A 7,678-nucleotide genomic window follows, 5' to 3' on the forward strand; every position below is an offset into this window, starting at 1 on the left:
GGGGGGGGGGGGCCACTAGCCGTTGCCCCAACAGATAGAATTTGAATTTTTTTTAAAAAAAAATATGTTGTCCCACAAAACCGGCCAGTTCAGCCAGGCCAGGTCGACCAGGATGAAAGGCCGAACCGTCCCCTAACCGGTCCCCCCTACTCTAAATCCCTCCAGACCGCGAGAAGCTACGGGACCGGGTCCAACGAGATGGGTCTCGAGCCAGTCGTAGGCCGGGGCGGGGCAATCTGGTCCCCTTGCCAGGACTACTATCAATATTAAAAACAATTTCATCAACATGCGTAAAATCTTCCGTATTTATTCTTACTTATGCTACTTGTCTAGTTTTAGATTTAGAAAAACTACCAATTTTTTTATTTTTCTTGGAATTTGAGGTAAATAAATTAGTGACCAAATCATATATAGTTGTTTTACCTTTGCCAACATTTTTTTACCGGAATCCATATTAAAATATGAAAAGTGAGTAAATTATATATAATACGAAAATGTAATGCACACAAATAAATAACTAAGTAAGTAGAGACTAGAGACTAATTACTCAATAAATAAATAAATACAAATAAATAAATAAATGCAAATAAATAAATAAATGCAAACAAATAAATAACTAAATGAAAAGTGAGTTGGAACGAATGTACCAAATGTCTACTTCAAAAGGTAGACGTGTATGACCGAAAGCCAAAAATTGATAGATGAAAGTTAAATTTTGAAGCTCCAAACACCAAATTAGTAATCCACCAAATCTTTCAAACTAATATAATTTGTACTTTAAAAGAGAATAAAAGATTAGAGACTTGAGGATTGAGAGAGTAGAAGATGAAGAATATTTGTGAGTAAAAATAATGAAAGATTGGGGGTATTTATAGTTAAAAAAAGAGTAGTCGTTGGGTGGGGCCCAATATCCGTTACCCAACGGCCTGCCAATGGCTATATTACAATTTAATTTCTTAAAAAAAATTAATTAACTCGAACCGGACCGGACTGGAACTGGAACCAACACTTTTCAGATCAGGACTAACCGGTAAACCCCGATTTTCATCCTATTACCCCTCCCGGTTCCCCTTCGTAATGGCCCTAACCGGAGCCTACCAGAATGGTACCGAACCAGTAACAGACCAGGATAGAACGGTACAGGTACCAGCACCTCCCGATTCCGATGCCACGCTTACTCCACGTTTAGCTCACGTGGCTTTATGTCGGTTATTAGTAGCTCCAACAGTCACACGCTAGTGCATTTGACCAGGTTACCAATTATATTTTAGTATTCAGTTTCAGCATGTTATGTACTTGGTCATTGCATTCAGTTTAGTTCATATTCAGTATATCTCAGTATCTTTATCATGTTTAGACTATATCATTGTTCAATATGCTTCATTCAGTTATATATATTGTTCAGCTTTGTCCTATCTTGCACGCTCAGTACCTTTCAAGTACTGACGCATACTCTGCGCTACCTCTTCTCGTGATGTAGGTTCATGTCCTCAGCATTCAAATCACGCATAGATCGATTTCCGATCTAGATTCAGCATTTTCAGTGGTGAGTCCTCATTCTTCGAGGACGACATACATGTTCTTTTACATTCAGTCTTTTCATTTTAGTTTCAGTTTTGCTAAAGTTAGCTGGGGGGGATGTCCCAGCATCTCTAGTCAGTTAGAGGCTTATTTCAAACATAGTATTAGATTCAACTTTAACTTTGAGTTTGATCTTTTACTTGTTATTGAACTCACAGTCTTTTATATATATTCAGAACAATATTAGGTATTCCTCACTTTTAGTTATCATTGTTTAAGCTTCCGCATAGTATATTTATTCAGTAATCTTTTAGTATGCTTATGTATGCCAGCTCAGGGTTAGCTTGCGATCACTCCTGATCCTAGGTCCCGTGCTTAAGTTAAGGGGGTAGCCTCGGGGCGTGATAGCCATATTATAACTTGTTAGCTTGGAACCTTTCTTTGCCAAAATATATGCTACGTAGTTTCCTTCCCTAAAGTTGTGGTGGACCACAAGATTCAACAACTTCTTCAATAATGACCTGCAATAAAAGATAATAGATTCGTAAGGTGGTTGAGCATGATCTAGCAATTTTAATATATCAACAAAGTCTATTTCTATTTCCAGATGACCCATTTTGAGAGAGCGAACCAAGGATAGACCAACGTGAAGGGCTTCTAGTTCGATCATGGTATGGTTTTGGCCCATGCTTTGTTAAAAAGCCAATAATCCAATCATCTGAGTAGTTTCTTACGACCCCTCCAATGCCAGCTCCCTCTCCCTGATAGGCTAAACGCTCCATCCACATTAAATTTTAAGAAGCCAGTGGGAGGATGATACCACTTCACACAGACCTTAGTATTATTCTCCTTATCTGTAGTATTAGAGATATGGTGAAACTATATGGCACAATTTTTTATAGTATATGGAGAGATCATGGTAGCCAGGTTCTTAAAGGTATTGTTGTTGCGATTCACCCAAAGTTTCCAAAGGGTTAAGGGGAAGATAACTTCCCACGAATAAGGAGCGCTCTGGTTGGGGAAATTTAAATTTATAAGAGCATGGATCCAGTGATTATTGTCCCTTTGGAGGAAAGAAGTATTTAAACCTTGGTCCAGCCAACATTTTTTAGCAATGTAACAATGGAAAAAGATGTGATCAATATTATCCTTGTCAATTTTTCATATAGGGTAGAGAGGTTCAGGGAACATACCAATACGATGGAGATATTCTATAGTAGGAAGTCTATTATGGGAACAAAGCCAAATAAATTTTCTTATCCTATTGTGGGTTCGCAAATTCCAGATCTAGGAGAAAGTGTAGTGGAGCGATATAGGAGGGTTGATAATATCGTACACAGACTTAGTGGAAAAGATGCCATTGGAATTGACAGCCTAGTACGTTTTATCGATGGCTCATGAGTTAGGATTATTAGGGCAAATAAGGGAAGCTTTCTCAGTTATATCCTTACTGAGATTAAAAGAGATTTTCGACCAATCCCATCCAGAACAATTCCAGAGAGTCTAACGGTTAAGAAGCTCTTCTACTTTATTTAGGGGACCCTAAACAATATGCCTAAGAGGGGGAAAAGATGGAATCCATCAAAATTTCCAATAATTGATAGAAGTACCCGATCTTGGGGTCCAAGCCATTGCCTTGGAGAAAATACAACCCACAAGGTTACATTTTCCTAGATAAAAGAGGGCTTAGTAGAGAGTCTAGGACATCTATATTTTTTTCATGAGAACACAGGACCATAAGGAGGAGTTATTCGTAATGAGCCTCCAAGATAGACCAGCCAAAAGAGCGATTTTTTTATCGCGAGCCTTTCTTAATCCTAACCAACGTTGATCTTTGGGCATAGTGACAAACTCCCATGATAAATAATGAATTTTTATCTTATGGGTAGAAGAACCCCAAAGAAAATCCCTTTTGATTTGATCAATATGATGGCAGATTCTGGTAGGCAATTCAAAGTGTTGCATAGAGTAACCAGGTATGGAATTGAGCGTGGAGTGAACTAGGGTTAACCTGCCCTCCAGAGTTAAAAAATTACTTTTCCAAGCCGAAAGCTTGCTGATCTTGTTGTCAGTGACATGCTGAAAATCCATAGCTTTAGGCTTATGATTGACGATAGGAAAATCGAGATTTCTGTCAAATGGTCGGAGGAGCGGATCTTCAATAAAGATTACACTAAGTCATTTATAGAGGAGGAACAGTTCTTAACAAATAAATAATTTTTGAATCATACAATTTTGTCATTATAAGATAGCAAGAAGAAAATTAAATTTAGACCGTGAGTATTTTACAAAAGAAGAAATGAATGACCCATAATTAATACAAAAAAAAAATACTTGTATAAAATACATAGAGAATGGAGCAATCTTCCGTGTTTTATTAATCTAAAAAGGAGAGGTATTTGTAGGTGTACAAATAATCTATCTAAGGAAAACAAAATCAGAAAATCCCTAAATATCTCTATCTATTATTGTGTTGTGATTGTGCTATGTATCCTATAGGAAAATATGTCTATGTACATTCTATAACACTCCCCCTTAAGTTGGAGCATAGATATTAATCATGCCCAACTTGTTACAAAGATATCCCACCCGAGTTCTATTTAAAGCCTTCATAAATATATCACCCAATTGCTCTCCTGTCTTTACATATCCAGTATGTTCTCTTGAATCTTCTCACGAACAAAGTGATAGTCAACCTCAATATATTTCGTCCGTTCAAGGTACACTGGATTTGAGGCAATGTGTAGAGCAGCCTTATTATCACATAAAAGCTTTGCTGGAGACAAATGGTTCAAACCGATCTCAACTAAAAGGTGATGAATCCATAGTATTTCACATACGGATTTAACCATAGCTCTATACTCAGATTCTGCACTACATCGAGATACAACAGTTTGTTTAATACTTCTCTGAGATACCAAATTTCCACCAACAAAAACGTAATAGCCAGTAGTAGATCTTCTATCAATTCTTGATCCAGCCTAATCAACATCTACAAAACACTCAATACGAGTATCTCCATGGTCGCTATACAAAATGCCAAGGCCAAGAGCTCTTTTAAAGTAGAACAAGATCTGTTCCAAGGCTTCCTAATCCTTGATTGTCGGTGCAAGCGTAAATTGACTAAAACTATTGACTGCATATGCAATATCTGAACGGGTCATTGTGAGGTAGTTCAATTTCCCAACCAATTTCCTATATCTTTCTGGATCATCAAGAGGATCACCAGCATCCCTAGTAAGATGAACATTAGGAACCATTGGTGTGCAACATGGTTTGGCTCCCAATTTTTCAGTTTCTACAAGTAGATCAAGTGCATACTTTCTTTGGGACAAGAAACTTCCTTTATTGCTTCTTGCTACTTCGACACCAGGAAGTATTTCAGTTGCCCCAAATCTCTGGTATGAAACTTAGCATGTAAAAACTCATTCAAAGAAGAAATTCATGCACAATCATCTCCTGTAATAACAATATTGTCAACATAAACAACCAAAACAATAATACCAATTGTTGACTATCTATAGAAAACAGAGTGATCACACTTGCTCTTCTTTAATCCAAATTCCTGAACTACATCGCTAAATTTTCCAAAATAAGCACGAGGACTTTGCTTTAGACCATATAGAGATTTTCTCAAATGAAAAGCCTTGCCATACTCCCTATGAGCAACAAATCCAGGTGGTTGCTCCATATACACTTCTTCATTGAGATCACCATGAAGAAATGCATTTTTGATATCCAATTGATGTAAGGGCCAATTCTGAGAAGCAACCAAAGAAATAAACAAGCGAACAGAAGCGAGCTTGGCGACCGGGGAGAAGGTGTCAGAATAATCTACACCATAAGTCTGGGCATAGCCTTTAGCCACAAGTCTGGCCTTAAGTCTTGCAACAGAGCCATCGGGATTAACTTTGACCGCAAAGATCCATTTGCATGCAACTGCTTTCTTTCCATTGGGTAAATCTACCAAATACCAAGTGTGATTTTCATCTAAAGCATGTATCTCCTCAAGCATTACATCATGCCATCCAGGATGGTTCAAGGCATCCTTCACTATTTTGGGAATAAAGATAGAGTCTAGAGAGGCAATCATACACTTAGATGCAGCTGATAAGTGGTCATAAGAGACAAAGTTAGTAGTGGAATATGTAGATTTACACTAACGTGTACCTTTTCGAAGAGCAATAGGGAGGTCATGATTTTCTGATGGATCAAATGGAGTAACATCTAATGATAAAGGAATTGTATCATTGATTTCCCACCTCCTCGAGTAAACTTGAACAATTGGTGGTCTTGCGGCGTAGATACAATAGGTGTTGATGGCACATTAGTGGATTGGTGCTCAACAGAAGGACTTGGATAGGGAAGAACAACATATTCTTAACTTTTCAGTCACAACACGAGTAACCTAGTAGACTAACTACTATTCTTCCTCCCCCAGACTTGTAGAATTGGGAGGTGCATAGAAGAATGGTGTAGTCTCAGAAAATACCACATCAGTTGACACCAAAGATCTACCACGCTCAGTAGAACAACACCAATATCCCTTTTGACGATGAGAATAACCCAAGAAAACACACTTTAATGCCTTGGGGTCCAACTTTGTAACAGATGGTCGAACGTCTCGAACATAACATGTGCTTCTGAATACCTTAGGTTCTACTGAAATAGTGACTTATTTGGAAAAAGAACATTATAAGGCACATTACCAGCAAGCACAGTCGATGGCAAGTGATTTATCAAAAAAACAAGTAGTAGAGACCGTATCAGCCCAAAATTGTTTAGGAACAAAAGCGCTCGAGCTGTCTTAAGTAGATGCCTATTCTTCCTCTCAGCAACTCCATTTTGAGAGGGTGTATAAACACATGAAGACTAATGGATAATACCGTGTTATCTCATGTAGGATCTAAATACTTTTGACATATATTCTTTACCATTACCTCTCCTTAGAATACAGACTGAGGAATTGAACTGAGTTTTGATTTCAGCACAAAAGGTAGAAAAATGAGTAAAAACTTCAGATTGATTCTTCATAAACTAAATCCAAGTCATTCGAGAAAAATCATCTACAAAAGTGACAAAATATTTATGCCCTATTTTAGAAACAACTGGACATGGTCCCATACATTAGAACGAACTAACTCAAAAGCTAACGCAACTCGATTATTAATCCTTGGTCATAACAAGATGCGATGGTGTTTTGCAAATCAACGTGACTCACAGTCCAAAAAAGAATTATTCTAAAACTATGGACAAAGCTTCTTTAACTAAGGTAGGGAATGATTTCCCAATCGACAATATGTTTCAAATGGAGTTACAACACTGGAGCATGCAATACATCGAGACTCTCTTTTATCAAGGATGTAGAGATCATCATATACATGTCCTTTTCCAATTACCTGATTCGTTGTAAGATCACGAAATAACAATTAAGGTATCTGGTAGTTTTACTAATAGATATCAAATTGAAAGCCAATTTTGGTAGACTTAACACAGATGACAAGTAATAGAGGGGGTTGGCCTAACAGTTCCAAAACCAACACTGTTACAAGTTGATCTGTCAGCTACAGTAACGGGAGATGGTGCTTTGTGTGGTGGAAAGCTTGATAAGATATTAGGATTACCTATCATGTGATTTGTAGCACTTGAATCAGTGACCCATTTATTTGAAGCGGTAACAAGACATACTTTATAGGACTTAGCAATAGCAGTAACTGAAGTGGATTTTTTATATCAAGAGAATATAACAAACTCTTCAACCGAAACCAAATTCATTTTGTGAGATGATGAACTAGAAACACCAAGAACTTTAGACCTTTGAGTTACCGTATTACGATCAGTCATTGTCCAAATTAAATACTCAATATAAAAAAATAAATTGAGAGGTGAAACCAACAAAATTCCACAAAGTAGAAATATCCCGATAGATTTCCAGATGTTCAAGAGTTAATAGAGCTTGGTTGATCCAATCAAACAAATTCTTCAGTTAGAGTAAACAATCAATCAAGCCAAAGAGAGGAAAATTTGACCAAAATTTTAGCAGTAATCTAACACCAAAATTAGCAAATACTTGTTAATTGATTTTACCCAAGGAAATCAAAGTTTAAGAAACTTGGAATACTTGGAAATCAACCCAACTGAGGTCTATTGAACAAAA

This window comes from Solanum tuberosum, unplaced genomic scaffold (assembly GCF_000226075.1).
Source record: "Solanum tuberosum cultivar DM 1-3 516 R44 unplaced genomic scaffold, SolTub_3.0 scf00066, whole genome shotgun sequence".
Lineage (NCBI taxonomy): Eukaryota > Viridiplantae > Streptophyta > Magnoliopsida > Solanales > Solanaceae > Solanum > Solanum tuberosum.